Here is a 10,479-nt window from a genome sequence, read left to right as displayed (position 1 = left end):
GTAAGGAGTAAGAAAACTAACAGAAATACAGGAAAAGCGGAATAACAACAACTGTTACACTATATCAGTGAAACTGGAGGAGGCCATAGGAGGGTAAGAAGAGATAAAAACCAGATACTTCAACATGTTGTTGCACTTCTGTTAGGTGCCACTTCATGTCTTTGTGATAACATGTACATTTTATTCCACACCCAGTTGTATTTTCTAAGAGTGTTGTAACAAGGAGTAGACTTAGGATGAATAAAACACAAATGCATCAGTACCGTAATAGACAAACCTTAGATAGAACACAATGGTATCATAAAAGTAAGTGCCTACTGTGTGGAGGAAAAAATTCAGGGTTTAATAGGCACAGGAAGAAGTTGAACATTGTGACCGACCGTAACACAGAAGCAAGATAGAAGCACACATGTTGACTGATGAATACTTCCTCTACACAGAATTAGTATTTCTCAGCTAAGTAAGAAACATCAGTTGATGTTCTGTGTGGACATAGCTACTGTCATACAATACATGTTTGACTCAATGTGGGCTGACAATATGCCCAGGTATAATTCACATGTACTCGCACAACTGAAAAAGCAGCTTCACTGCATTGTTACTACTTGTATCCCACCCCATTACTGAAGCATTTGGCCAATTGTGATTTATAACAGTGTAGTCATACTATGATTTGTTCAGCTTATGACCAAACAATAAAGATTTTTGTTTTCTGTTGTTTCCTTAATCATTATTATGTAAATACAGGGATAATTCCATCTCAGGACTACAGCAAATCCCTTGGTCGTCCTACATCCAATTTAGATAATATTACATTAATAATGACTTTAATGGCAGTGGGATGTTAAAATAGCTCAGCTGTGATAAAAGTGCTTTATTAACACACATCATTTTTAATGCAATTTGTGCAACAGTAACATGTTTGCTTTGTAAGAAGAGTTGAAATACATAAATATGTTTTCCAGTATACAGGGTGTATCAAAAAGAATCATCGAATTAAAAAAAAAATCATAACTATTATGTTATTTGAGATATGTGTGTAAAAAAATATGCTGTTGGAAAGAGCAAACTCTTTGAGTTTTACATGGTTCCCACTAGGTAGCAGCAGTGTGGGCCCACTTCAGTTCTAGTAAAAATAGTGTCAGGACAACAGAAAGCATTTTATGTTCTACATTTTTCGCAGTGCGGGTCAGTAATAATTGTTCAGAGTGACTTTCATACTAGGTATGGTATGGATCCTCCTACAGCACAGAACATTAGACGATGGTATGAACAATTCCGAGAAACTGGTTGTTTGTGTAAAGGCAAATCGCCAGGCCATCCCTGAGCATCTGACACAGATGTCGAACGCATCCGCCCAAGTTTCACAAGGAGTCCACAGAAATCCGTTCATCGTGCAGTTTGACAACTCAACATGGCCCCAGTGTCCATCTGGCATGTGTTTTATTGATGTTTATACATGAAACCATACAAAATTCAGCTATTGCAAGCTCTTCATGAAGGTGACAAACAACATGTGGAGTTCTGTAATTTCTTCTTGCCAAGATGGAGGATGACAGTTTTCTTCCATGCTTATTGTTTAGTGATGAGGCAACATTCCATTTAAATGGAAAGGTGAACTGCCATAATGTGAGAATATGGAGTATTGAACAACCACATGAAGTTGTACAACATGAGAGGGACTCTCCAAAATTTAATGTGTTTATGCAGTTTCATGGGGAAAGGGTGTTATGCCCATTGTTCATTGCCAAAAACATTGTTACAGGAAGCACATATCTTGATTTGCTTGAGAAATTTCTTTTCCCACAGTTTGAGACTGATTTGAACGAATTCATTTACCAATAGGGGGGCCACACTGGCATCTGGAAGTGTGGGAATTTTTAAATCCAAGGATTACTGAATGATGGACCGAATCACACTGGACCAAATGTTTCAGCCTTAAAGTACTGGCCTCCAAGGTGACCGGGTCTGGCTACGTGTGATTATTTCTTGTGGGGTTTATAAAAGACTCTGTTTATATGCCTCTGTTACCAGAAACAGTGAATGGACTGAGACATCGCATAAAAGCAGCTGTAGAAGCTGTAACTCAAGACATGCTCACTGCAGTGTGGGAACAATTTGAATACCGCATTGACATATGCCATGCATCTCAGGGGGGGCATATTGAACACCTATGAAAAGGTATTGGGGGGGGGGGGGAGAGTTTCCCATTCACCAAGAACAAAATTCATGCTGTAGTTTTCAAGAAATTCAGCAACTGTTACATTCACTGTTGATGTCTGTTTCAGTTCCCCCAACATGTCTTCTCTCCTGATCACCGTACTACTTCATTCTCTGATAATCCTTGCCATACCTTTGTGTCTGGCTTATTCTCAACTGCCTGTGTAATACAAATATGAAGTTCCCCAAATTTGAGAAATGTAACAATGTGTGGTTGAAGTGTTTCAACTTTCACATCAGTGCAGAAGAGAGACACTAGTGAATGTATTTGAAAATGGATTACCTCTCTATAGATCATGTTACACATGTACTGTGTCATGTCTTAATACAGCAGATAATATACTTCTTGCAAGGTTAATTGCTTACTGCATTTGATCTTATGGTTCATTTCAGAAATTTACACCTACACCTATACTCTGCAAGCCATCTTATGATGTGTGGTGAAAGATACTTCAAGTTCCCTTGTCTTCTCCACTCTGCTGTCTCCCATTCATTAACAATGTGCTGGAAGAACCACTGTTGGCAGGGTAGAATGACTCTCATTAAGGCTCTGCGTGTGTTCCAATTTCTCTCATTTACCCACAGTGCTCATTATACAAGGTGTTTGTAAAAGGAAGTAATGTGTTCTGAATTTTCCAGGAAACTGCATAACAGATTTCAACAGTACACATTCTCCAATATACACTGGTCTTTTGAAATATCTGTCACTGGAGACTGATTAGCATCTTTGTACCACTTTCACACTTCCTAAACAAACTCACAACAAAACCCACTTCTCATTTTTGAATCCTCTCAACATTCTTTATAAATCCTGACCTTTAAGCGTAGCAATATCAACATGGACTATGGGGGGGGGGGGTTACTTTATGCCAAAAAAATCATTAACTGTTAACTTTTATGAACTTCAGTTTTAAAAGAGTTATTGGTGTATAAGTAGGGTTCAGAACCTGAAAATAACTTTAAGCACAATCTTACCTAAACCAGCACATTTTCTGTAATGTTTACCCCTCTGAGGGGTGCTATGTGACTACAACAACAATTTTTTTTTAAAAAAAATATAGATTTTGTTAATTGCCATTGAGTTTTTCACAACATGCCTTTTAAATATCTATAAATGTGTAAGGAGAGACCTCAACTTGAAAATGTGCATATGACATTTGTTGCAAAAAGTCACATTCGCTTAAATTTTTGGGTTACTTTTTACTGAAAAGTTCAAAACAATTGTGCAGTCTGGTACAAGAAATCATTAAAAACAATTTTTTTTGTAAATTTTGAAGTTGTTGTTGTTGTTGTTGTTGTTGTTGTTGTTGTTGTTGTGGTCTTCAGTCCAGAGACTGATTTGATGCAGCTCTCCATACTACTCTATCCTGTGCAAGCTTCATCATCTCCCAGTACCTACTGCAACCTACATCCTTCTGAATCTGCTTAGTATATTCATCTCTTGGTCCCCCTCTACAATTTTTACCCTCCACACTGCCCTCCAATACTACATTGGTGATCCCTTGATGCCTCAGAACATGTTATACCAACCGATCCCTTCTTCTAGTCAAGTTGTGCCACAAATTTCTCTTCTCCCCAATTCTAGTCATTACCTCCTCATTAGTTATGTGATCTACCCATCTAATCTTCAGCATTCTTCTGTAGCACCAAATTTCGAAAGCTTCTATTCTCTTCTTGTCCAAACTATTTATCATCCATGTTTCACTTCCACACACGGCTACACTCCATACAAACACTTTCGGAAACAACTTCCTAACACTTAAATATATACTCGATGTTAACAATTTTCTTTACTTCAGAAATGCTTTCCTTGCCATTGCCGGTCTACATTTTATATCTCTACTTCGACCATCATCAGTTATTTTGCTCCCCAAATAGCAAAACTCCTATACTACTACAGATTGAACAACACTGGGGATATCCCATAGTGCTCAGAGCCATTTGAACACTGGGGATAGGCTACAACACTGTCTTACTCCCTTCTCAACCATTGCTTCCCTTTCGTGACCCTTGACTCTTGTAACTGCTGTCTGGTTTCTGTACAAGTCGTAAATAGCCTTTCACTCCCTGTATTTTACCCCTTCCACCTTCAGAATTTGAATGGGAGTATTCCAGTCACCATTGTCAAAAGCGTTCTCTAAGTCTACAAATGCTAGAAATGTAGGTTTGCCTTTCCTTAATCTATCTTCTAAGATAAATTGTAGGGTCAGTATTCCCTCACGTGTTCCAATATTTTTACAGAATCCAAACTGATCTTCCGCAAGGCCGGCTTCTACCAGTTGTTCCATTCATCTGTAAAGAATTTGTGTTAGTATTTTGCAGCAGTGACATATTAAACTGATAGTTTGGTAATTTTCACATCTGTCAACACCTGCATTCTTTGGGATTGGAATTATTATATTCTTCTTGAAGTCTGAGGGTATTTTACCAGTCTCATACATTTTGCTCACCACATGGTAGAGTTTTTTCAGGACTGGCTCTCCCAAGGCTGTCAGTAGTTCTAATGGAATGTTGTTTACTCCCGGGCCTTGTTTCGACTTAGGTCTTTCAGTGCTCTGTCAAACTCCTCACGCAGTATCGTAACTCCCATTTCATCATCATATACATCCTCTTCCATTTCCATAATATTGTCCTCAAGTACATCGCCCTTGTATAGACCCTCTATATACTCCTTCCACCTTTCTGCTTTCCCCTCTTTGCTTAGAACTGGGTTTCCATCTGAGCTCTTGATATTCATACAAGTGGTTCTCTTTTCTCCAAAGGTATCTTTAATTTTCCTGTAGGCAGTACCTATCTTACTCCTAGTGAGATAAACCTCCACATCCTTACATTTGTCCTCTAGCCATCCCAGCTTAGCCATTTTGCACTTCCTGTCGATCTCATTTTTGAGACGTTTGTATTCCTTTTTGCCTGCTTCATTTATTGCATTTTTATATTTTATCCATTCATCAATTAAGTTCAATATTTCTTCTGTTACCCAAGGATTTTTACTAGCCCTCGTCTTTTTTCCTACTTGATCCTCTTCTGCCTTCACTCCTTCATCCCTCATTCTTCTTCTGCTGTATTTCTTTCCCCCATTTCTGTCAATCATTCACTTATGCTCTCCCTGAAACACTATACAACCTCTGGTTTAGTCAGTTTATCCAGGTCCCATCTTTTTAAATTCCCACCTTTTTGCAGTTTCTTCAGTTTTAATCTACAGTTCATAACCAATAGATTGTGGTCAGAGTCCACATCTGCCCCTGGAAATGTCTCACAATTTAAAACCTGGTTCCTAAATCTCTGTCTTACCATTATATAATATATCTGGCACCTTCCAGTATCTCCAGGCTTCTTCCATGTGTACAACCTTCTTTTATGTCTCTTGAACCAAGTGTTAGCTATGGTTAAGTTATTCTCTGTGCAAAATTCTACCAGGTGGTTTCCTCTTTCATTTCTTACTCCCAATCCATATTCACCTACTATATATCCTTCTCTTCCTTTTCCTACTGTCAAATTCCAGTCACCCATGACTATTAAATTTTAGTCTCCCTTCACTATTTGAATAATTTCTTTTATGTCACCATCATTTCCTCAATCTGTTCGTCATCTAGAGATGTTAGTTGGGATATAAACTTGTACTACTGTAGTAGGCATGGGCTTCGTGTCTATCTTGGCCGAAATAATGCATTCATTATGCTGTTTGTAGTAGCTTACCTGCACTCCTATTTTTTTATTCATTATTAAACCTACTCCTGCATTTCCTCTATTTGATTTTGTATTTATAACCCTGTATTCACCTGACCAGAAGTCTTGTTCCTCCTGCCACCGAACTTCACTAATTCCCACTATATCTAACATTGCCCTATCCATTTCCCTTTTTAAATTTTCTAACCTACCTGCCGGATTAAGGGATCTGACATTCCACGCTCTGATCCGTAGAACGCCCCTTCAACTACTGAAAAGGCTGTTGCCTCTCTTCAGGAACCACACGTTTGTCTGGCCTCTCAACAGATACCCTTCCATTATAAATGGTTTCTGAAAGCCTGCGACTGTAGATACAATAGGTTTGTTTATAAATAAATAAATCTTCTGCTACCAGTCACGATTTTTCTTTATTTTACTATTCGCACGACGCGTTTTGAGAAATAATTCCCATTTTCAAGTGCGTTTTTTGATGTGTGTTAAGCCATTTCTTTTGATGTTGTCAGTGTGTGTGAGTCTGCTTCATTTTCTTGACTTTTACTGTAATACATAAGAAACGCGATTTTTAGTTGGGTATCAATTCTTTCTGTGAGGTTAGTGGCTAAAGTGTGAGAACAATTTGTACTTACAGTTTTGTAATGGTCCATTTGTGTAGAGTCTCACACACACTTAACATCACACACAACTTGTACTCTTTACACATCGAAAATATCTTATATAAACAAAACAGTTACAAAGATCTTCTTACAGGTAGTTCACAGAGATAACATTATAGGTCTTCCACAGATTATGATATGCTTTTGTACAGAGGTTATTTATCTTAACAGTTTGGCTCATGAATTACTTATATTGATTTTACAATTGTGCTTATTTATATGTTTTACTATTTTTATTTAAGTATATTATCGAAACATCTGAAGAAATTCACTGATTCATTTTCAAGTTTTTCATTTAATATTTTATCTTCATATTTTCTGTAATGTGAATATATCTCCAGTTCTTCAAGCAAATCCATTTTATGTCCTTTATTTAGTCGGTGGAGTACTTTGACATTTTGCTCTATTTTTCAAATGGGTGTCCTGTATTATGTATGTGTGTTGCTATTGCTGATGTAGTGTGTTTGTTGTGTGTGTATGCTCTAATGTGCTCTGTGTACCTGGTGTTAATATTTCGGCCTGTTTGTCCTATGTAGAACTTGGAGCATTCCTGGCATGTTACCTTGTATATTCCAGAGTCTGAATATGGATCATGATTACACTTTATATTATGTATTAGTTTTTGGTGTAGTTTATTGGATGTAGAAAACCCAATTTTTACTCTGTGATTTTTGAAAATATTTGCAATCTTCTGTGATACATTGCCTATGTATGGAATGCTAGATATATATTTGTTTTTCTCTTTTGCTTCTGTGGTGCAGTTTGTACCTGGGTTTCTCTTCACTTTGTCTAAGATTGTGTCAACCATGGAAGCATTGTAACCATTGGCAACTGCAATCTTCTTCACTGTGTTTATTTCTTGTTGCATATTTTCCTGGTTCATTGGTATTTTTGTTGCCCTATGCAGCATTGACATGTATGCTGCCTGTTTATGGATATTTGGGTGACATGAGGTTGCAGGGATTGTGGTGTCAGTCATTGTGTTTTTCCTATAAATTTTGAATGTGCATGTGTTGTTGTGTCTTGTAATATTTAGATCCAGAAAGTTGATATTTTTATTTTGCTCATGTTCCACTGTAAATTTGATTTTCTCATTTAGATTATTGAAATGATTAAGAATGTCTGTGATGTCTTTGGTATCTCCTTTCACTAACAGTAGTGTGTCATCTACATATCTCCTATAAAATTCTATTTTCTTTAGGCAAGGTTCTTGGCTGTCAAATAATTTTTGTTCTAAGTGATTTATGTATATGTCAGCTATGGTACCGGATATACATGATCCTATTGCTAGGCCATCTGGTTGCTTATAAATGGCTTAGCAATGGGATCATGTATATCCAGTACCATAGCTGACATATACATAAATCACTTAGAATAAAAATTATTTGACAGCCAAGAACCTTGCCTAAAGAAAATAGAATTTTATAGGAGATATGTAGATGACACACTACTGTTAGTGAAAGGAGATACTTCTTCACCCTCCCCATTGGTATTGCAAGGGTTAAGGCCCCCAGCCTGATAAGCAATACACAAGTATCAGATGGATGATAATGCTTTACGCCACCTCTTTCTGGTGTGCATTAAATGAACACAATATTCTCCCAATTAATCTCTCTGGTATTTGCTTTTACTATAAATTGTACTATATAGTCAGGCATAAAAGATGTACCATAATTATACAACAGACAGACATCACTGAATAAGCCTATATGTATGTGCATCTTTCCTGATTTCTGGATCTATCTGTATACCTCTGTATGAGCTCTAATCTTATTTTTGTGGTCCTTATGCTAAATTTTCATTGGCAGCAATAGAATCAGTCTGCAGGCAGCCTCAAATGCTCATTCTCTAAACTTTCTCAATAGCACTCCTCAAAAATAATGTCGTCTTCCCTTCAGCGAATCCCCTTTCGAGTTCCCGAAGAATCTCCACATTACTTGCTTGTTGTTCAAACCTGTCGGTACCAAACCTAGCAGCCCACCTATGAATTGCATTCATGTCTTCCTTTAATCTGACCTGATGCAAATCCCAAACCCTCAATAATTGATCAATCTAGGCTCCTGTATATGGTCTCCTTTATAGATGAACCACATTTTCCCAAAAATTCTGCCAAAAAATCGAAGTTGACCATTCACCTTCCCTACTATAATCTGTCCCACTCATTCCATTTCACATTGTTTTGCAACATTATGCCTAGACATGAGTGTGTCAAGCAGCACACTACTAACACTTTATTCAAACATTATGAGTCAGTTTCTCCTGCTCATCCTCATTAATTTACACTTTTCTACATTTAGAGCTAGCTGCCATCCATCACACCAACCAGAAATTTTGTATCCTCCTACAATCACTCAGCAGGGAACCTTCCCATACACCACAGCGTCATCAGCAAACAGCCACAGACTGCTGCTTACCCTGACCATCAGGTCATTCATGTATTTAAAAAATTACAGCAGACCTATCACACTTCCCTTGGGGCACACCTGGTGATAGCAATTAACCCTTGTCTGTGATGAACTCTCACTGTCACGGACAACATACTGGGTTGTAGTACTAACAAAGTCTTCGACCACCCACATATCTGGGAACCAATTCCATATGCTTGTATATTCATTAATAGTGGGCAGTGTGGTGCTGTCTCAAATGCTTTACAGAAATCTAGCAATATGGAATCTGTCTGTTGCCCTTCACCCATAGTTCACACCATATCATGTGAGAAAAGGCAAGTTGAGTTTTGCATGATCAATGGTTTCTAAAACTGTACTGATTTGTGGACAGAAGCCCTCTCAAGGAAATTTATTGTATTTGAACGTAGAGTATGTTCATGGGTTCTGCAGCAACCAATGTCAAGGATATCAGTCTGTAATTTCGCAGGTCCAATTTTTTACCCTTCTTATATACAAGGATCTTCTGTGTTTTTTTCCCAGTCACTTGGGAGTTTGCACTGGGTAAGCGTTTCATGATAAATGCAAGTTAAGTAAGGGGCAATGCTGTAGAGCTCTTTTTATAAAACCAAATTGGGATTCCATCTGGACCTGTTGACTTATTCACTTTCAACTCTTTCAGGTGTTTCTCTACATAAGAAAGTCTTATTATGTTCTCCATAAAGGGGTCTGTACGATGGTCAAATGATGGTATGATTGTACAATTCTCCTGGATGAACAATTTCTTAAATGTGAAATTTGAAACTTCTGCTTTACCTTTGCCATCTTTTACTGCCATACCAGACTGGTCAGTGAGTTACCGGACAGAAGCCTTAGACCCACATAGCAATTTCACATAGGGCCAGAATTTTATTGTGTTCTCAGCAAGATCTTTTGATAAGGTATTGCAGTGGTAGTTGTAAGGTTCACTCATGAATTTCTATTATATTTTGCCTATCAAAATGTACATGTTCTCTTTTGAACCAAGAATGCATCAGCCTCTGATTCCTGAGCATTTTACAAATTTTGTTGTTAAACCAGTCATCTAGCAAAAGATCTGCCTCACATTACTCTCCTACCCCCTTCTTTCCTTGTGAGTCCTTCCCTATCACCTCCCCAGCTCCTTCTACCCAGGCAGCTGCATTCAGTAATCAATATTCACTAATCAGTCTCATCACTACTGTGGGCATGCACGTTTGGGTGTGTTTGTGAATGTGTGAACTCTTATTAGAAAAAGAGCAAGAGCTCAAAAGCTGGTATAAAGTACATCTATACCATTACTCCCTAAGCTACCGTGTTGTGCATGGGGGTGTGTACCTCGTACCACTTCTAGTTATTTCCTTTCCAGTTCCACTCGCAAATAGAGCAATAGAAAAATGACTGTCTACCTGCTGCCATATGAACTCTAATTTCTAATTTAGAATCATTCAGCAGTCTACTTCAAATGCCAGTTCTCTACATTTTCTCAATAGTATTTCGCAAAAAGAATGTCTTCT

General features: G+C 37.8%; 1 pseudogene; it reads right to left on the bottom strand.

Annotated features, from left to right (window-relative positions):
* Positions 1 to 2,314: 2,314 nt before the first annotated feature.
* Positions 2,315 to 10,479, bottom strand: part of LOC126263353 (NADH-ubiquinone oxidoreductase chain 5-like) — a 28,152-nt pseudogene continuing 19,987 nt past the window's right edge.

The sequence above is a fragment of the Schistocerca nitens genome, chromosome 6 (assembly GCF_023898315.1).
Source record: "Schistocerca nitens isolate TAMUIC-IGC-003100 chromosome 6, iqSchNite1.1, whole genome shotgun sequence".
In the NCBI taxonomy this organism is placed as follows: domain Eukaryota; kingdom Metazoa; phylum Arthropoda; class Insecta; order Orthoptera; family Acrididae; genus Schistocerca; species Schistocerca nitens.
Note: the sequence above shows the minus strand (reverse complement) of the source record. Positions and strands in the feature narration are given on the sequence as shown.